Here is a 22,364-nt window from a genome sequence, read left to right on the forward strand (position 1 = left end):
ATGATCCAAAATAAATTTCCAGAATTAGAAATAATAACAGTAGGTGATTTTTAGACTAGAATTGGTGACAACCGTGATATTAAAAGGAATATGGGGAATCCCCCCAGCAACCTTATGTGATAAGAAATTAAATGAAGGAGGGTAACGGCTTTTGAAATTCAATGAAGGACAGAATTTTAGAATGCTTGATGGACAAACTGGTAAAGATGTACCTGGGGCATTCACATCTGTTACATCTAAAGGAGCAAGTGTGATAGATTATATACAACTTGAACCACATGCAGGGTACAAGTATAAATCATTTGAAAGTTTACCACGCCTTACTTGTAAAAAGATACAACCCTGCCGACAGTTTGTTTTACTCTGTTTACATTGTTAGTGTGCTTATTCCAGCTCAGATTTTTGCTAAAGTAGATTCCAGGGTATTTAATGGTAGTGTAAGAGTGATGTTGTAGTTGGTCCAGAAGTTATGCAAGAGGCAAGGATTTCTTAGGGTGATATATTTTATTGGACCAAGTATGTAGCTGGGATAAAGTTAGAGAAGTTTTTGAATGCATGACATTCTTCATCAGGTCTCTGATCACCTGACAGTCAGAGATGTAATGAAGAATGCTTTGCATTCAACCCAACTACATAGTGAAAGATATCAGTGTAAGAAATCCTTGCCTTTTGCAAGGTATTTAAAAGGAGATACCATTTCTAGTTTCTTTTTCTGTAAAATCCAAACTCGTTTCCTCCTTTCATTCCTAAGAATCAATACCTTGGCTTTATCTGTGTTGATCTGCAAGCTGTTTGAGGTGCAGTCCTTCTGAAAAGGGTCTTTGGAGGCCTATTTCAGATTGTAACATTAACATGTCATCTGTGTAAAGCCAGAGAAGGATACAGTAATTCAAAATCATGGGTGCGTAGAACTGATTCCCTGTCAGCACCTGTTTTAGAACATTCAAGAATAGATTTAAAAGCAGTGGAGGAAGCAAACACGTTTGTGGTACCTGAGTTGAGAAGCACTAATTTTTTGTAATTACCCTTTTAGTCTAGTTTATTAAGGCCTTAAATGCACCAGTTACTATGAAAGGAAAAAGGCAGATATCATGGATGTATTTTTTAAACTGTAAAGTTCTAAATGCCACATTAGAACTCTATGCTCTGGCTATATTTTAAGTAAAAGGTAGGGTACATTTGCACCTTATGAACTAAATCAGATGTATTGCATAAGCTTTCATAAGCATACGGATTGCTTCATCAGATGCTGTGAAAGGACTGCAGGAAACAGCTGCTAAATAGAAAGCAGCAATTAGAATACAAAAGGTAGGGAAGGGGGAAAGAAAAAGGTGGGGACACTTCTAAGAAAGGCAAAGGGGTAAGAGAGAGAAATAAGCCAGTAGATCCATTAAGGGACCTAGGGCTTATAAAAGCTAACCCAGGTAATAGTATGAGTATCCAGAATGCCTAGTTAGACCATTCTTAATACAATCCAGTCTGTGGGTAAGTTCAACATGTCAGTTAAGTTCAACACGTTACTCAATTTCCTGTTCAAGTTGATTTTTGAAGTGTTATTGTCTAAAAATAGGTTACTCTAAGGTCTGGAATAAAATATCCAGGAAGGTTAAAGTGTTTTGCCATGGGCTTGTCTGTCCTTCTAGAAATAGTGTCAGCTCTGTGTTCATTCATTCTTACATGTCAGGATCACCCCACCTGTCCAACGCACAAGCAGAGGGCTACTGTAAGTAGAGGAGGGTGTATATGATGTTGGTAGTGGTGCAGGTAAATGAACCTCAGATGCTATAATCTGTGTTATCTGGTCCAGTGATGATGTGATCTGTTTTAGTGAGGGGGCGCACCTGGCATCTAGGTCCAAGGCAAAGTTTAGTGCCTTGGTGAATATAGGAGTTGTGTAGCCTTTCACTGAGATACCATTTGAAGTTTGAAGTTGGTGGACTGCCTGTAAGACAGGGCACGTTTCTGCCCCACGGCTAGCATTAGATGTCTGGCAGTCATTAATGTTGTGTCCGAGGTTTTCAAGATGGGGTCTGTAGGTGACAACAAAGAATTATGTTGTTCTTGTCTTTGAGTTGGTACTCTAGCAGGTTGGAGAGTGTCTGTGTCTGGCTCTGTTGATTTCAGTGGCTGTGGTTTTAGCATTGGATTGTAACTGTAAAAAGCCCTGTCTAAGATCCTTAAGGTCTTAGATCCTGATCTAAGCATCCTGGTCGGTGGGATCAGCAGAGATACAGCTGTAACATAATGGATAGCTGTAGAAGAAGATATCAACAATGTACCTTAGGTATAACAAAGGGATGAGAGAACATCTGAGGAGGAAGACAACTTCAAATTCTGTCATAAATATATTGGCATACATATTTTAAATGATTACTAGAAAACATTAAATATCTCTCTGACGGCCCTGTATAAAAAGTAAAGGTAGATTCACATAACTAAATGGTTCCCAATCTGTGGTACATGTACCACCAGTGGTATGCAGATAGCCTGTCAGAGGTATGCATTAACAGATTTATTATAATGACTTTATATGGCAAAAATTTGCTGGTGGTATTTAAGGTTGTACCATTTTAAATTGGTGGTACCCAATCTGTCAGAGTTTGGGAATCGCTGACATAACTGAATGTTTTCTGTGTCCATGCAGTACCAGATGCCTTCTCAAGATTTGAAAGCCTATCCAGGCTATCTTACAGCAACTACAGCCACATAGTTACCTCTTTCACAAAATGTATTCTTTTATGAGGTTATTTTTACATTATTTCCTGCCTCCCCCCCGCCAATATAGCCAATGCAAGCAATGAATGAAAGATGTTCCTTGCAGTAAAAGAGTCCAGAGGCATTAGCAGACGACACAGCAGAGCTACTCAATTATATATTATTTCCTAATAATGGAGAAAAAAGAATGCACGTTGCTTTAGAAGCCTAGCCATATATGGCAATATGTTGCAGAAAGGAGTTAATCAAACAAACATACTTTTTTAGTATTTGGCCCAAGTTCAGTAGGACTGTCCCTTTGTTTGCCCTGGGAAATGTATCTGTTGTTGACAATAGCTGTTATATAACAGCTTCTATAATAGTGGTGACATGAGTTAATCTTGCCTAAATTTATGGTTTCAACTGCTTTCACTTTTGACATCCAGACAAGAGGCAAATTTCAGATTAGAGACAATAACATATGTATGCTTTTCATCCTTTCCTAGGTCAATTTCTGTCTACAGGGCCAGCCTTATTTTTTAACTCTGTCACAATTAGTTAATTTCTCTGATCTTGTCCCTTCTTCTTCATCTTGGGTGTTTCAACTCTGCCTGAAGGGACCAGCTAATGAGTACATGCATTTTAGGTCTCACCAAAGCCATAGTTACTATGAACAGTTTAGAATGTACAGTAACATTTCAATTGTTAATATGGATTTGTAGCTGTATAATAAAGGACATTCTCAAAATTAAAAACATATTTAACAAGATATTTTATATGATCATTTTAAACAACAGCTGGATATGTGAACAAGGGAGAAAAAAGAAAGATTAATGAGAGACATGGCCCACGGAGGCCAAGGATTAAAACCTGCAAAATATGACATGAGTCCCACTAAAATGTTTGCAAGAGCACTGCAACTACTATAGAAATTGAAATTGTTATGAAGTAATTTCCACAAATGTTGCTAGAAATAAAAAATAAATTCTGAACACTAATTAAACCAGACTGGAACTTCTGACTTGGGGCAGACATCATAAACAGAGAACATTCAATAAACTGTCTTATTTTGTAGAAGATATTTCTGGAGTATGCCCATAAAGAGAACAAAAATTATTTTCTCAGCCATTATGCTGAGAGCTTAATCATATAAATAATAAAATGTCATCAATAAAAGAATGGTTAACCCAGCTATTTTAATGTTAAATGCTTACTATTTGGCAAAATTTCTATGAAATGGAAAAATTACCAATCATCTTTTAATAGCTGTCTCAACAGACCTAGTCCCCCATAATTTAGGCCTTCCTTTACATTACAAACATACACACTAAACATAAGAATGATAAGAAAGACCTGAAAAAGATTTGGTTTTAAAACGATACATTTTCTCTTTAGCCAGTTACTGTAGAATTGAAATAAACTTCATTTGTGCCACATTCATACAGTCTAAATTAAATTTTCCCCAAAAAAGACCCTGTAACAAAATTCACACACACACACACAGCTAAGCATATGCCTATATTGGATAGCCAGAACTCAACATTACAGGGTCATATTCTGTCCTAATGGCCTGACTGATCTAAGCGCAATGAAACCAACTAAAATATTTCCATTGGTTTTGATGGATTTGGGATCAGCCCTTATATCCCATGATTGTACAGTACAGGGGTGCTCAATCTTTTAGTGTGGCGGGGCAGCTGAGTGGTGTGGGGCCCATCCATGAGCCAGATTAAACATGCCAAGTGTACCAGCTCCACTTAGCCCACTGCCAGATGAGGCCCATGCCCCAAGACTGGGCCTTGAATCACTGTACTGGGGCCCCGTGCTACCTTCCTGGAGCATGCACTGCCAGATGGGAGCCCCACACTGCCTCCCTTGGCTCCGTGTTGCCTCACTGGGGCTCCACACCTCCATCCCTTGGCTCCATGCTGCCCATGTCATTTCCCTGGGGCTCCATGCTTCTCCCTTCCCTCAGCTCTGCATCCACTCCCTTGTTTCTGTGCTGCTTGGCTCCAAGCTGCACGATCAGGCTTTGCACCACTTCCAGTTGGCTCCTGTGTGCCTGGATTGGACCCTGGGCCATGATCATGAACCAATCCAACATGATATCCACCTTGCAGGTTCCCCCCCAGGGTCCAGAAATTTGGCAGCAGGGAAGCAGCAATTACTGCCCTGCCAAATTTTCAGATCCATGGAGATGCCTGTGGGTCGGATGGCATGGCTCCAAGCCTGGATCTGACCTACAGGCCAGGGGCTGAGTACCCTTGATATAGTATATTCACTCATTTCTGAAATGTCTGGGGAAAAATGAAAGAGAAAAGAAACCAAATCCAAAATTCTGGTCTTTTTAATAGGGGGTTTCCAAAATCACCAGCAACAGCAAAAAGGATGTCACAGAAATTAGTCAGCTTCCCTAGCAGAAATGCAGTAGTGTCAAGCTCTAACACTTAAACATCATGAACTTAAAAAATTAAAAAAATAGATTTTTTTTCCTTCTGATGCTGTAGCATTTTCAGTAGACCCTTTCAACATTTTTCTGTAGCCATTTTCATATAAAGGGACTCCAGGAGGAGGTTTTTAAAAAAGAAAATACTTAAAACTGTTAAAGTTAATGTGTTAAAGTGCTGAGAAAACTACAACTGACTGTGCTAAGAACTGAACAAGCAAAAAGAGAGCAAAAAGAACCACATTTTAATCCTATTACAGGACAAATTCTGACGTTATCTAAATTAGAAAGAGCCCTCAAGATTCCCTCACCAACATCAATCATCACCAAGAAAAAAACACAGGTCTTAACCCACCATTCTTAATGTCAGTCATGTGCAGAATATATTTTATTAATCAGGCAGATATAAGTAACAAATAAAATGTATATAATATAAGTAATAATAAAATTTAAATAATAATAAATGCAAACAATATACCAATAAAATATAATTAAAAAATAAAATATTTCAGTGTCCCTCTACATGCTAAGTTTCTAGTTTAGCTCAGAGAACAAATAAACATTCTTTTCTAAATTATTAAAAATAAGAGAATGCTCCTTTTGAATTATGTTGAACTTAACTCTGTCAGTATCAATAATAGGTGTGTAAAATTAAGTTGCCTAAGAATGAGGAATATACTGTCATTTCATCTCTAGCTAAGTTGGAGTTGTGTTTGCAGACATTCAATATTTATTTTTAATTTGGATGGTGCCAGGTATGGCATTTCCTGGAAGTCAACTCCCCAGGTAGTAATAAGGAATGAACTGGACTTTGATGAAAGCAATGGTGCTTGTGTGATGGCTACAAAGCTCTTTTTTTAAATGATTATAGCACGTGATATATGCACACTGACTACCCTGACTTAGGAGGGAATGGTTTTTTATTAAATTTAATTACTTCCCTGTGTGGTTGTCAACTGAGGACAGCTTCAAAATAAAGGCAGCTGCTTCTTTTTTTCTTTTCTATTCTTTTAAAGAAGAGATTAAACAGCACCTAACATTTCTATCTACAGGCCCTATTCTGGAACTGGGGGTGAGCAAGGCAAAACCCCACCCCTTGCACAGTGATAAACATAACAATAAAAAGCGATAAACTATTGAGAGATGGGTTCTTCAATGCACAACTGAGGTAGTTAATACTTTTTTCCCATTGTTCTGTGCATGTTACATGATTTTTTTCTGAGAATTTTGTATCAGGTTAAGCGAGTTTACATTTCCCATTAACTAGAATGAGTTTTGCCTAGCACTTCAAAAGGTTTTTAGAGGATGTGCCTACACCTGCGCTTTAATGTGCAGTAGCCTATTTTACTGAGCATTAATGCGTCACATAAAAAACAATGCTATTACACAAACGTGCAGTAAAATAGGCTACTGAGCATTAAGCATCGCTTAAAGACAGCGCACATTTGTTACCATTCATTAAGGTGGCCTAATCAGCATTTGTTTAGTACCTCACATAGGAGGGCACTTTTACATGTGCTCTGGGAATGGGGGGAGGCAGAGTTTTAATTAGAGCAGCTCCAAGAGCCAATATAATTAGAGCCCTGCTGTGTCTTGTGTATCAGTTTCCCTCTGCTTAAAAATAGTGGTGGGGGGCACATGAACTAAAGCTCGTTCAACAAGCTTTAGTTCAAGTGCCCCCGCTGCCATTTTTAAGCGTGGGGACGCTGATGCACAAGATGCATGAGGCTGCTGCAGCATGGTAATTGCCACACTCCAACAGACTTGATTAAAATTGCTTAAAATATACAGATTAATCGAGTCTGCTCCAACACACTGGAATTCCAGCACATCGGTGCAGCCTCTGCGCTTGCACATAGGTGCCCAGAGGTACTAAATTTCATGTGCATTAGGGAAAGCACCTTAATGCACGTGTAGATGTGCCCAGAGAGATTTAGAAAATTATTCTTGTGGCTTAATCTATTAGGGACACAAATCGGGGTTTGAAATGAGGATTAAGCTAAAATTATCTTTAGGCACCAGATGATTTGCATCAGATGATCTTCAGAGCTACAATCGAGTCACCAGCAAAGAGTTTGGGGATCCTTGGAGAAAAAATGCATTATGTAAATGTAAAATATGATTTTTTTTTAATTTTTTTTAATTTTTATTTTTTATTACAGATATTGTTGCCTTTTGTGGAAAGACAGATAACTTCCCAAAAAGACTGATTTGACAAGCTAGGGAATTACTTTTTAAAACAACACAGAATAATATCCATGCAAAATGAGTACAAATAATACCAAGTTGTTTTCAGAAGCCTATGCTTGGGGACCCTGCTGCCTCTTTCCAAACTACTATGCAGACCCAAATCTAACATTATTAAAATAAAAAAGAAAGGTCAAGATCACATTTCTGTAATATCTTTTAAATCTCCCTGTGTTAGTAGTAATCCCTTGTATGGTTAGATTTATAAAAGTTCCATCCAAACTTTATTAAAGTTTTGACATGACTCAATATTAGCTTGCTTAAAATATACAGATGTTAATAAGCCGTAGAAAAGAAAAAATTAGCCTAAAAAGCTAAAACAAGGAAAATTATATTATAACCTATGACCCAGTTCTGACATCAGTTTTGCCACTTCTGACTTCTGCAACAGCAACACTTATACACTGCTGGTGCTTGTGCTTTAGATCTATAAAGACAGTGAAGTTCTTCTGTGTCAAGTATATCTCACTGAAATTCTTATTCCTTCAAACTCCAAAGATGAGTGATCCAGGAACAAGTAATGTGAATAAAAGTAATTAGGGCTATGAATACTCCTTCCCTCTCTCCCTACAGCCATATGTAACTATATATTCTTTGGTTATGCTGCATAAACTGCATCTACAATGACATTATTATTTTTAACTTGTTCCAATCTACATAGAATTGGATATATATCAACTATAGCATGGGCGTTAGCCCACTGGCTGGCACAGCATCTGAATGGGACCTGTGGGTTACAGTCGACCAGAAGATGAACATAAGCCAACAGTGTGAGGAAGTCGCCAGCAGGGCAAATAGAACTCTGGCATGCATCAGCCAATGTGTCACCAACAGATCTAAAAAGGTGCTCCTCCCTCTCTACTCAGCATTGGTAAGGCCACAACTAGAGTACGGTGCCCAGTTTTGGGCACCACACTTTAAGAAGGATGCGGATAAACTCAAGAGGGGGCAGAGAAGGGCCACCTGCATGATTAGAGGCCTGGAGGATAGGCCCTATGAGGAGAGACTCCGGTAGCTGGGCTTGTTCAGTCTAGGGAAGAGGAGGCTGCAAGGTGACTTGATAGCCACCTACAAGTATGTCAGGGGGGAACACCAAGATCTGGGGGAGCAACTCTTCAGGAAGGGACCCTTTGGGAGGATGAGGACCAATGGTCACAAACTAATAAAGGGAAGATTTAGGCTGGACATAAGGAAGAACTTCTTCTTCATAAGGGTAACTGGAACCTGGAACACATTCCTGGCAGAGGTGGTGCGGTCGCCATACTTGGAGCTGTTTAAGGGGAGGCTGGATAAGCACCGCTGAGCTACTTTGGCCTCATTAAACTCCTGCCTATGGCAGGGGACCAGACTTGATGATCTCCCAGGTCCCTTCTGGTCCACTGACTGTATGACTCTATGACATTGTGTAATTTAGCCCATTTTTGCTTCTGTCCCTGGAGCAGCCTAGGAGCGATACTTTGATTTGGGCAGTCATCAACTCTCGTAGACCTTTCCTCAGCACCTGTCTTTCCTATAGAACAGTTCAAATACTGATCCATGAATTCCCTTGTAGGCAATAAAAGGACAAATATGAATTAAAAGCAAATAAGCAACTACAGTCTTATTCAATCACTGGATCCCTGCTTCCTCTCCGATTATCCCTCCTTTCTGTTTTTAGCTTTCTTAAACTCCTTCCTTATTATATGCTCAATTTAGATTGCAAGGCTTGTGGGATAATGACAATGGATTCAACTGCTACCCTATACCTAAGCTCATACCAAGCACAGGCAGAATACAAAAGTATAAAAGTGTCTCTAAGCATCTGACTCCTCACAAGCTGAAACAAGCCCTGCATGAGCAGTCTCAGGATTACTGCCACCTGCTCTGACTTCTAATAGCCTGCCAGGGAGGACTGTGGCTGAGCAAAGGGGTCTTCACAAAGCCACGGGTCTAGTTTGGGTGCTTTTCTGCTGTGTATGCCATCATACATACCTATATGCTGGAATAATAAGTTCTAAATATATCAGTGAGAAACAGGTAGAAATACTGTTTCAAAAAAGGTGCCTGACATGGTACCCTGAGAAACTTGCAGATAATAAGAGAGAGAGAAAGAAATATTTAGGTATCATGCAGTATTCTATATTGCACCTTCAAAGTACCACATAAACACCACTCCTTTGTTATCTTTGTTTGGAGAAACTGAGGCAGAGAAGCATATTTACTCCCTGCGTGATCCTGAGCATGTTCTTTGGAAAAATTGTCCCTGTTGTAAGTGGACACAAAAGCCAAAACAGCGATTCTGATTAAGCTGAAGAATGAATTTGGCCAAGACAACATCTCCAGAGACGGCCAGAGTACAAATGGTAAAATCATTCTGGAAGCACATGGTCACTGCTCACCATATTATTCATTACAGTAAGCCCTTAGTTATTACCATGATGAGATAATTCATGCTAATATACCTCAGTGTTACCATTTTATATTTTCTTCATGCACCTTTTTACAGTGAGAAGCGTAATTTTTTTAATGTTTATTTAATTTTTAGCATTTATCTTGGACCATTTTGTTACAATCTCCCCATCTGTGAGACCAGTTCTTGCTAACTAATAGGATAAAGAGCCTACTGACCATTTGGGTGCAGGTCCTAGTTCTTTTTCCTGTGTGATCTTGAGCGAGTCACTTTATCTTGCTGTGTTTCAGTTTTCCCTCTGTAAATTGGGAATAATAATATTTCTGTTTATTGTTGATGCTAAATTCATTAATCCATTTTTAAAAAACTGTGAAAGTATTGGACAAAAGGCCACAAAGTGGAAATTATCATTACTATAGGTCTCCCAGCACCAGAAAAAAAATGATCTAACATTTCAATTAAAATAAAGAATTTTTCTGAAACATCGTTGCCATAATTTTAAAATTCAATATACTACAAGAAGTCAAAGCTTAAAATGTGAGTACTGTAGATCACCGAGAACCCTGAAATCCTGACTTCCTAGTCAGATACAGTACTGGCTACTAGGTGTGTGTCAACAAAGAAAACAATGGCTTCTAAGGCTGTCTATACACATGCATATTCATGTTCTAATCATAACGCTCCAGCATTGCCTCACCATCACATGTAGTATGCCCCCATGCATTTTAAAATGGCCATGGGATGCTTTATCTAAAACTTGTCAAATGAGGTTTAGATAAAGTGTCCCATGGCCATTTTTAAACATACGGGGGCTTAATACATGTAATGTTGAGCTATTTTAATTAAGGCGGCTATCTGGGAACCGCTCTAATTAAAACGCACCACCCCTAAGAACATATATAGGTAGCTTAAAAGTGTTACAGATTCAGGATCAAAGATAGCTAGCACTGAACTTCAAAACAAACGGTAATTTTAAATCCTTGTTTTTACTTCACCACATTTTTAGTGTTGGTACATAAACTTTATGGCTAGGGACACAAGTTACACATAAACTGGTTTAAGTGATCAGAAACTGGTTTAAACCTATAACAGATCAGAAGCGCAGTGCACATAAACCAGTTTCAAAATGACTGAAACTGTTTTGAGATAAACCTGGTTGACTGTAGTATCAGACTTAACTGATTTGGGTCAAACTGGTTTATGAAACTTCTGTCCTAGACCCCTTCCTGGTTCAAGTTAAAACATAGTTCCCCAGCATCCCATCACGCTTTCCAGCCACAGGCTGGGCTGTGCTGTCTACCCCAGAGAGCAGGGCTGGCCCTGCCCCTCTGCTCCCCAGCTGGAGCAGTGAGGGCTGGCTGACAAGGATGTGGCAAAGGCTGGAGATGCAGCCCAGTCTGCAGGGAGGGACTGCTCCCCGCCACTCAGGCAAACCGTGGCTAGGGTCTGGGGCCAGGGACTGGGGTTAAACACCCTTCCCCTGCTCAAACTTACTGCTGGCTGCAACTGTGTACTACAAATCCCAGAGGCACCTGAAAGCAAGAAGAGGCAGTGATGACCAACCCTGCAGAGTTCTGCTACTATAATGCTGGACTGCAAATCCTAGAGACCTTGGGGGCAGCAGGAAGAGGAAGTGAACACACAGCCAGACAGCCATTCCCCCCGGCTTCTGGCCTGAGCCACTGCAGGCATGTGGCTGAATTTCCTGAATCAAAGGTCTGTTCACTTCTGTTTCAATTTAATCTCTGCAGTTTAAACTAACCTGCAAAGACTGAATCAATTCAGCCTCAGGCTTTTTGACTGTCTGTACCTAGCCTATCAAAACAGATGTAAGGGCCAAATGTTATTTAATTCACAGTCCCACAGTTGTATAGTTACATGGAAATATGAACGAGTGAATAACGGATGCGTATATAATGCTGTATTGCTGTCTACTTTGTTTTTTTCAGAGAATTCTGATAGTAAAATCTATGTGCTTGTGTACCTATTTATGCTAAACAAGAATCAGTGGATATATGCCACTACATTATGTTTTTTGTCACAGATGCCATTATTCAGTTTAACTTGAATTGTCTGTTCGAAGCAAGAATAAACTACATGAGACTCTGATGTGTGCTTAGGTGGCAAGACAATTCACACACCTTAATAAATTAATTATTGCTATATTCAACTACCTACATTTTATGAAAACAATGACCCTAACATTTCCTTCATGAAAACTGATGCAGAGAGTGCATTTTGAAAAGAAAAATGGAGAAAACATTTTAAAATTAAAACCTGCCTGGGGAACTGATTCTGTATTAGGTTAGAGAGGTTCAGGATGAAGTAGTAGTATCTTGGGAGTCATCAGTACAGATGTAATAGATATTGGCATGAAAGTCAATAAGGAGACCTCAGTAGCAAGGAAGAGATTCTGCAGTGGCAAGACCTCCCCAAGTGTTCTGTAGTGTGTGGGTAGCACCCCCAATTCTAATGTTACTCACAAATTTCTAACAAATGGTGCCCAGGAATGGACACATGCTCCCCATGTTCAACAGCCATAAAAATCACCATGAGTGTACCCACAATCCCCGTGTGAAAATTACAATGTCAACATATTGGTCTGACATCAGCTTTGCTACAAATCTCACTACCAAACATTTAGGCCACGGTAATTAGTGTACCAGAAAGCCCCCTTTTCCTCTTGTCTGAATTTGCTCTCCCCTCTTTGAATATGTTTTTCCTCTTCTACCTTTTCTTCCTTCCTCTTTCTTTCACTTTAAGATAAGGAATTGTGTTCTAAAATTTGTATGTGTGCATTTTGTATCTCCCCTTGTAGTTTGGTATTTTTATCTATTTGTGTGCCATGGCATTTGTAGCTTATATTTTATACTCCTCACCTTTCAACTTTCAACTGAATGTGTTTAGTTTCATAAGTAAATTATACATTGTAACAATGTTAACAAGGGCAGGAATCAAACTGCTCTTCCCTGTATCAGGCTGGCCCCTGAAAGAGCAAGTGAATCAGTGATTCAATGTGTAACATGGTAGCAGACAGTAATTAACACCTGGGAGACTGCAGATCAACCAACGGAAGAACTCAATAGAAGACAATGTAACAACCGGGAAATCTCTAAACGTCACTGATCAAGGGCTAGAAGCCCTGGCCTGAGTTAATCAATGCAGGGGAACAACTTTTGGGCTGAATGTCTCCAGATCGACCATTCCCAGAGCCCTATTCAAAATTCATCAACGGACTCCCAAACCTGCACGTTCATGCGGATGACCCCTGGGGCTGACAGATATCATCCAGTAGCCACCGAGGGGGAGGGGGGGGGGAAAGTCCCACGAGGGTCAATGACCCCTGGATTGGGCAAACCTGAAAACTGGGGAGTCACCAAAGTCTGCCAAGGACAGATAAAAGGCAGTGAAAAGTGACCCTCAGTGGCACCCTCTTGATCTCCAACTTGACTAGACCTGTCCAGCCAGAAGGACCAGCTGGCGACCCCCTTTGGAGGATAACACCACACTGAAAGAAGCCTCGACTGGCCATCGACAGCAGACTCCAGCACTTGTAGGATAGGTATACCTGACTCTGTAGCTTGCTAGTGTGTGTGTGTGTGTGTGTGTGTGTGTGTGTGTGTGTGTGTGTGTGTGTGTGTGTGGGGACCAGCCCCAAGGTTTATGATTTAACTCATTACAGTGTTTCAATCCGCCTAATAAACTAGAATTTTAAGGATCCCAAGTTGGACATTTGTAGCCAACATTAGCACAACAGGTAACAAACAAAAGACCCAATTTAGTCAGATTTTCCCTTTTGAAAAAGTTGCATTTGGTCTTTTAGTTCAGATCTGACCACTTCGTTCCTGTCACATACACATTATATGCCTTGAACTTTTTAACACAATAAGCTTGTCTAGACTATTTCTTATTTCAAACCTTACAACAGATATTTCTTTGCTCTTGGCTAACAATCCCCTTCCTATTCCCTTCCCTTAGTGAACAGCAAGCAGCAAGATAAAGTGGCACACTGCTATTACAAAACACACTTTGTGCATGCTGAAAATGCAGTTGTGATGTCTTTATAAATCTGCTGGGATTCTAGATCTGCCTACAGGGAAATACAATGAGTATACTGCATGCTGTACAATGCCGCTACAAGGGAGAACCTATCTGATTAGAAGAAAACATTGGAGAAGGAGAATAATAGCAGGAGGCTCTCAAAGATTCAAAAGAGCTAATAATAAAAGGGAAAATGTTGTGAAGGAAAAGAAAATGAAAGATCCCCCCTCCCCCACTTACTGCCCAAAGGAAATGAAAGATAGAGTGGAGATGCAACCAGGGAAATCTTTGTTAAAGCTGATAAAAACAGGATGTTGTTCTAAAAAAAGGGTACACACATGAAGCCATGACATGAGATCTCTATGGGTGGGTAAGAAAAAGTGTCATCCAACATCAAGCGGTGCATCTTAGTCTCCCATTCCCCTAACATAGGTTTTCAATCTGAGCTGCTTACTTTGGTAGGAGAAAAATCTCTGACAATTATAATTATGATAAACTTAGATGGAAGTGCATATCCTATGCTAAAATAACTATCCTATGCTATAATAAACAATGAAAATACATCAGTTCAGCTGTTCAACCTGTATAGTTAATATACAACCCTGAAGCTCTCTCTCTTTGTTCTCTGCAAGTGTGCAGTCTCTGGACATGTCTACACCGAGATGTTTTACTGCACAGCAAATTTGCACAGCAATTAGGGAGCAGTAGACTAATTTACTGTGCTGCTGGACAGTCATGTCTGGCACAGTATCTGGTATCTGGCAACACAGTAAATTACTGTGCTTAAACACACGTGTAGACAGTGATGTTGCCATTTGTTTACTTCAGCTCAAATGGAGCTGGTGTATATTCAGTCACATTCATTACATGTGTAGATGTGTCCTCTGAGCGCTACCATGGTTAGGAGTAGGCACAGATGGATATTTCATTACTGTTGGCCTGTGTGATTTTTTACCTGAAATTCAGCTGTGCTCCATGAGGAAAGCCTAAATGAGTAGAAACTCCTTAGTAACAATTGCTTGAACAAAATTACAGGAATGTTTTTTTCCAAGGAGTCCCTGACCTGTTATTGAAATGGAGGTTTGCCCAAGTAAAGACTATGGTCCTAAGCACATATTTCAAAGATTTATTTTATATTACTGATCTAAATATACGCTTCCAACATTCAAAGATTGGAGCAGGGAAGCATACCACATTCACTCTGGGTGCACTATCCCCAAAATTGATGCCTTGTAGTTACCCTTAACATAGTGTTAGGCGTACACCAGTAAATATGACTAAGACAGAAAGCTTATTGGCATGTGCACACTAAACTAGCTATATTATATCTTTTATAAGGTGTGGAGCATACATGATCCTTGGATAGTGTATTAAAATTAAATGCATTAAAATTTCCCCTGCATTCTCATCTATCTACAGTGTTCTCCAGCTCTGTTGTAAAATAACTACTAAAACCAATATTGGACAGTGATGTTATGGGCTTTCAGGTCTCCTTATCTACACCCATGGAATTTCCTGGAATGCCCAGAAAAACAACCTTATTCAATTCCACCAGCTGAAACTAGCTAAACAGATTTGTCAGCTTCTGACAAGTCCATGTAATGCTCAGGAGTCCATGAGGACAAATGAGCCTTGTAAGTCTCCTGAGAAACCAACTCAAAGAGTCTTAAAAATTTGAATGAGAGGTAAGTTCAGGAAGATCCACAAAATGTTCAGCCTTCCGTGCGGCTTCCCACAACATCAGTGTCTTTCCCTCCAGGTTCCAAGTCCCTGGTTCCCAAACCTGAGTTCTACAAGAGCATGGCTGCCTTCCCATTGATCTCAGAAAGTCTGCCAAGATTGAGAACGGCAACAGCATGTTGGTTGGAAAAATCCTGTATCAGAAAGTCGTTTTCCATCCATCTCCTGATCCACTGAAGAGCCCCATGCAAGCTAAGTAGAACTGAGGAGAGCCCCATAAAAGTTTTATGAGGCTCACAGCTTCTCCTTGGGAGTCTTCTGGTAAAAAAAAAAAAAAAAAAGAATTCCCTTTCAGCCACTGAGATTTCCTAAAGCCTGCCTTGAATTTTGAGGTCCACCTCTGTACTTCTGCAAAGTAATAGGTAAGAGGCCTTTTTTTCATTTGTTTAAAATAAGACTAAACTGAAGAAAGAGAATGCAAACATCAGATGACAGTGTTATACAGTGCTTGCTGGTACACGCCACAAACCTTATCATCTCCTGTCCATTGTGATGTCCATCGTGAATGAGATCACACACTGTACATGGTTAACTCAAGGGCTGACCAAAATGAGACTTTAGGGAAACTTATACTTAAATTAATCATTTTAATTTAAAAAGTGGTGGTGGGTAGGGGGGAGTCTAGGAGGACCTGAGGCTCTTTCAGCCTCCCCTAGGCTTGTGCCTCAGGGGAAGTGGATCACAGCTATTTCTGTGGTGGACATCCATGCAGAAACAGGTTGGCAGAGTGGCTAGGGTGAGAAATCAGCTCACAGTAGTCCTAGGTTCATCTGACCAGAGTTCCCACTGGGAAAGGCATAAGCTTCTCATTTGGGGAAACCTGTAGGGATAATGACGCTACCTCTGAGGAAAGACAGTTATGTCAAAGATTCTGAGGCGCTCAGTAACAAGGGACACTGAAAACTTTAAAAAGAGAGAGAGTAGCTTAAGAAGAGTCTTTCAAGGGATAGTTGTTTCAGAGTTGGAAAAACGTTACATGTTCATTTTTGTAAATGTTACCATACATATATAGTACTTCAAGTTAATAAATCCTTCCTTCTAAAAGAGCCCATCCCTGCAGCCGCTATGCCTATATAGCTACGGTTCAAGTCAGTAAGAGTTCTGTATGGAAAGGGATTGAAAGACCAAACCTATTTCCTTCTCTCCTTCCCTTGGCATTGCCTGAAAATGCACCCTTCGATGGAAAAGGGAAAAGCCCTCCCAATGCTTGTCCAGATTTCCTGCAAATCTCCATGGCACACTGACTGGAACACTTTGAGACCAGCATATAAATTGTTTATGTAGAGCAGCTGGCATATTCCTCCTAGAGGACAGGAACCCAGTCTGTGATTACTGAGGCACCAGGTTTCTGGGGAGGTTTTTTGGATGCAAAACAAAGAGCGACAGAGAAATTGGAATAGCAAAAGCAGGCGTTGTCGTAACCACTTTCATTTGCGATTCACATTTTCGCTGTTTTCTATGGAACTTCTCCAGAGCATGGGCTAGTTAGCTGCTAGTCTATAAGGTTGTGCAATGAAATTGGCAAACTACACTCCAGGTTTTGGGCAAAAATTAACTGAAAAGCTTGTCTCGATCTGCTTCAGAGCTGTGGTATCTTGCAGCTTCCCTTTAAGGGAGTGTCCACACATGCAGGCATTTGTGCTTGCAGCAGTTCAAATAGAAGCAGTGCAAATTTGAGCTGGGGCTTTTTGCCTCAGCACATGTGCCTGGACATGCACTTTAGTGTGGTACAAATTGTGCCACTTGGGGCAAAATAACCCTGCCTGGCTTCTCCCAGATCTGCAGCCAGGAGGAGCTAGAGCCTGGGACCAGCACCTGTGCTCTCCCCAGCAGTATAAAAAGCTGTCCTGTCCTGGCCCCAGCAGTACAAAAAGCTGCCCTGTCAAGTAGCTCAGGGCTACTAACTCTCAGGAGCTTCTGGGGCCCAGCCAATTGGTACCTGGGGACACTACCCCTTGTGCCAGCTGGACTGCTGAAGCCGCCCTGAGAGTTCCCTGCGCCCTCTACCCACTGCAGCAGTCTGGCAGTGAGGGCTGCTGCCTGGCTGTGACCTGCTGCGCACCTGCCAGACCCGGATGGAGACTGCAGAGCCAGTAGAGGCAACTGCCCTTCTGGGCCAGCTGCTAGTGGGCTGTGGCTGCAGAGTTGGCCTTTGTGTGGCTCTACTGCCATGTGTGCCCCCTGCCTGGCCATCTGGGTAGCTATCACCCAGAAGATGTTCCAGGTATGGTGGCCAGCTTTGAACTGTCAAAGCATGTCCTCCTGGCCCTACCTGGTCAGGAGGTCAGCCATTTCCAGCTGGGTCTGAGGTGCCAGCTCTGAGCAGGCTCCTCTGCCTGGGTCCTGCCACTTGCCTCCCCAGCAGGAATTCTGGTGTTCTCTATTTGAAAACTAAAAAGTTCATGATAAAAAAATCCCAAAGTCACTCTTTAAAATACCCCGAAATCCATGTTCCTCCACAATTAAAACAAAAGACCACTAGATAGAGAGAGAGAAAGAGAGCAAAAGAGAGAAAGAGACAGCGATCAGTTGGGCAATTTTTTACTGATATAACTACATTGTTAAAGCAATTTGGAAGCCTACCAGTGTCTCTATCATCATAATAAAATGAATTCTAAATACCTATATGTTTTGCTGTTTGCCTTTGGTTTTCTTACCATAGAGCAGTTAGAGCTCCCTCTGACCCCTTCACTAACCAGAATGTGGGGACAGATGCCCATGCAGCCACAGCTCCAGCCAGCAGATCTCATCCTGTCTGGCACCTGGGCATGCAGGGTGTGTGCTGGAGGGATGTGGGGTTTGCAGAATGGGGATGGGAAGAGGGGTGGGGGGATGTGGGTGGCTGTGGACAGATGTGGGTGGCCATGGGGTGTGTGGGTAGCTGTGGATGGATCGTGGGAAGACTGTGGCAGGGGGCAGCTCAGGAGAGGTGGGTCCCCTGCCCCTCACAGGGCACAGCTCCCCTTCACAGCTCACGAACTGCCCCCCACAAGGCTACAGCCCCCTACAGGCCACAGCACCCAGCAGGGCTATAGCACCCAACAGGGGCCACATGACCCCCACAGGGGCTTCCCCCGTAGGGCCCACATTCCTCACCCCTGCTTGCTCCCCCAGCCCCCTGGATTGCTGCCCCACTCAGCCCCATCCCCTGCCAGATCCTGCAGCCCCCCCCAATGGCTGCCCCACCTGGCCCCACCTCCTGCTTGCACCCCCAAACCCCCCGATGGCTGCCCCACCTGGGCCCAGCCTGCTGGCACTTAAAAAAAAAAAAAAAAAAAAAAGTCCCGCAATCACCAGCAGTAGCAGAGGTCATTGGTGTCCCTGGAGCCTCTTGTCAGAGCCCCCCCCCATACCACACAGCCTGCACCCTCCCCCCCCCAGTGCAGCTGTCACTTGGGGCCCGTCACCACTCAGCCTAAGCAGCCCTAGCTGCCTGACAGTGTGCAGAGCCATGCATTGCCCTGCTGACCCCGGCCGCACCCACGCGATGGGGCAGTGGCAATGCGGGTGCTCTCCCAATGCTTGGGGGGGCTCTCCCAAAAGGCTCCAGTGACCTCGATTGCAGCTGCTACTGTGGGCGAGTTCAGGGTTTGTTTTGCTTTTTTTTTAATTGCCGGGATGCTGGGGCTGGGCGGGGCAGCCATCGGGGGGAGCTTGGGGGGCAGGGGGGGATGGGACCGGCGGGGGTCTCCCCATGGTGCCCTCCCACCTCCTCCAGCCCCTCCCACCCCCTACTTACCAGCATGGAGCCCAGGTCCAGCTCCCTGTGGCTGGCACACTGCCTGCCCTGCATCAGCAGGCAGCATGCTTCAGCACAGGGGCGAGGGTCAGCCATAGAAATGCTCCAGCTGCCTACCAGAGCATCTCTGTGAAGGACCGAGCCTCTGGTTGCTTCAGAGCATGGTCCAGGACCATAGCCTGCCCTGCTTTTTTCACCAAGGGTATTTTTTGACCCTTGGATATCCAGGTGTCTAATTTTGCTCCCACACTGCAAATTTGCAGCACAGAGAACCTTTTTTTTGTTCCCGCATGTGTCTCTTGCAGTGTCTCAAAGGGCTTTGAGATACTGCAACAGGCACATGTGTGTTTGTCTGGGTGCACCCTAAGAGTCCTGCCTTTTGGCTAGATAGATCCAATGCAGTTTATCTTCAGCAAAAAAAGAGCAAGTAACAATTCCTCGCCCAGGAGTATGACTTATTTTTAATGTGGCCTTCCCTTGGGATGTACCATTATAATTAGCCATGCATATGCTATGCTTTCTAGGCTTTTCAAGAACAATATCAGTATTTTCTTTCAAACCACTTAATCAGAAGATAAACCTAGCAGACAGCAGTGATAAAATAGAATCTTAAGGTACAGACCTCGCCACTCATCATGAATTTTAAGAGCTATTCTAATGTTTAGAGTAAGTAGGCTCAATGTTACAGAAAAAGAGACTTTCTGTGCCTTTTGATAATAATGTAAGAGCAGCAGCATAGGCAAAATAGGGACAAACTTCATGCCAGAACAGAAGCTTCTAAGTAAAGATATGGTTAAGTGAATAGCAGACCCCAGGAAAGGCACAAGAAGGAAACTTGCCCACTATTGACTGAATCCAAATTCCCAGTTAAATCTATGGATCAACCTAAACAAAGCAGCAAGCTGAGCTTGAGCAGCAAGAAGCCACCCGTTGCAGGACCCCTGGTGAGACCTAAGCACTGCTAGAAGAAAATGAGAGATCATTTGTGGTCCCACACTGTCAGGCTGGCGCACACAGATCGCTCCCACACTGCTGCTGAGCAGTTTCCAGTACAACACACAGGAATTTGGGAGCAAAAAGGCCAAAGTACACATCTAAGTGACTGTAGTGCATTACATTACAATGCACCATAGCAAATAGAAACTAATTTTCACTGAACTACAACATTAAGATGGTATCATTTGCTGCTAGAGCAAGACATTGAACTATGAACCAGATGGTACGTATTAGGGCTGCGCGAAGCTTCGGTCCCTGATTCTATTTGGTGGAGATTTGGCCCAATTTGGTGGCCAAATCTCTGAATCTGAATTGAATCAGAAGACCCTTTAATCTCTCCCAATTGAATCAGAACCCTCTGAATCGATTTGGGGAGATTCAGTAAGATTTGGCAATTCAGACATAGACACAGCTTTAAATGTTTTTTCTGCATACCTCAAGGTACCAGGCGGCTCGTGAATGCTGGAATGCCAGGGTGGATGAAGCGTCCCACAGGAGTGTGGGGGGCTCCCCAGTGCGCTCAACAGCAGACCTGGAAGTGGACCAGAAGCACTTCCAGTCCACTTCTGCGTCCGCCGGGGAGCGCACAGGGCCCCACCCCCCGATGCCTCCTCAGCTCAGCGACTGGTGCCTCCTGGGTCTGGGGGGGCACCCAGGGTCCCCCTGCAGCTGATCGCCAAGCCAGAGGGGCACAGGGGGCCCCCCAGCATCCTCCCCAGCAGACCTGGAAGTGAACTGGAAGTACTTGTACTTCCGGTCCACTTCTGGGCTCGCTGCCAAGCACGTGGGGGGGACCCCCCATGCTCCTGTGGGGATGCTCCATCCGCCCCAGCATCGCAGCATTCATGAGCCACAGCTGGTACCTAGAGGTATGTAGAAAAAATATTTAAAGCTGTCTCTATGGCTGAATCGCTGATTGTCCAAATCAGCACTGAATCTTCAGATCTGGATTCGCCCGAATCAAATCGAGGACAGTGATTCTAATCAATGAATCGAATCACTGTCCCCGATCCGGGCTGAACCGAAATCCAAATCCAAATTGAATACGGCCCGTTTTGCACACCCCTAGTATGCATCCAGCAAAGACTGCAAAGAATCTCTGGCTAGCAGGCAAATTCTTCTAAGGTTCTGTGAGATGCTACAGCAGAAAGGAACCATTGTTGTATTCTGTCCTCATATGCTGAGTGTGGAACCAGCCTTCCCACTATGCAGTTGGATACAAGTGTAATTGAAGCATCATTGACCCTGCTTTGTCACAGGCACACGCATCAGAAAAACTGAAATATTTTCATGTTATTATGACTTAAGTGTGCAACAAACTTAGGATATCTAGGTAGGCCTTGTCACTCCTACAGCATGATGCATGTTCCAATTTCAATGTGTAGGAGCACAATGTTCTGTCTGCCTCAAGGGTGAAATGCCTCCGCTTTACAGTTGAATCGGGCTGACCCATTCTACTAACAGCTTACAACTTTCTTCATGTTTCTCAAAAGAATTCACTTACACATTATGGGCTAAACCCTCAACTAGAGCAAATCACTTACCTCCTTTACTCCAACAGACTTTCTGCATTTTGCACAAGCTAAGGGTATGGCCCCTTTGCTTTCTATCATAGTGCAATTAATCTTTCACTTAGCAGGGATGAACAAGCTCTCTCCTTTTGGATTGCTTTCCCATCTCAAATGTATTCCCCCTTCCCAAGTTAAGTTCATGCATATTTCTAGTGTAGTACCTGCTGAATCACTATTCACATACTGGAAGGATAACAAACATTATTTATGTAAGTAAAGTAATAACTTCTGCAACAAACAGGGAGATGACGTACCAAACTCCTGAGTTTCTATCTTTCTTACTGTGTAGTGCGTTACATAATGGGATCCCTGAAGATTAAGAAAAAGCAGCAGCAAGGAGAAAAAGGGAAGGGGGAATTCAGAAGGAGGATAAAAGAGACAGGAGGATAGATGTTAGAAAGAAAGAAAAGTGGAAAAATGATGTAGCTGTACCTGGCTAAGTTATCCATGGGCTATGACATAGCGTTACCGACACAACTATGTGGCACAGACTTCAAGCAG

The 22,364-nt window shown here is 42.5% G+C and overlaps 1 protein-coding gene across 6 annotated transcripts in view; it reads right to left on the bottom strand.

Moving 5' to 3' along the window:
• PLCB4 (phospholipase C beta 4) overlaps nt 1-22,364 on the bottom strand; it is a 353,722-nt gene that overhangs the window by 142,237 nt on the left and 189,121 nt on the right. For 5 of the 6 annotated variants that reach the window (XM_019500820.2, XM_019500821.2, XM_059720203.1 and 2 more), the window contains one exon: nt 9,995-10,074. The exons of the other annotated variant lie outside the window; for it this stretch is intronic. The gene's annotated coding sequence lies outside the window, so the exon portion shown is untranslated. The remainder of the gene's footprint in view (nt 1-9,994; nt 10,075-22,364) is intronic. 6 annotated transcript variants of the gene reach the window in all.

This window comes from Alligator mississippiensis, chromosome 1 (assembly GCF_030867095.1).
Source record: "Alligator mississippiensis isolate rAllMis1 chromosome 1, rAllMis1, whole genome shotgun sequence".
Classification (NCBI taxonomy): domain Eukaryota; kingdom Metazoa; phylum Chordata; order Crocodylia; family Alligatoridae; genus Alligator; species Alligator mississippiensis.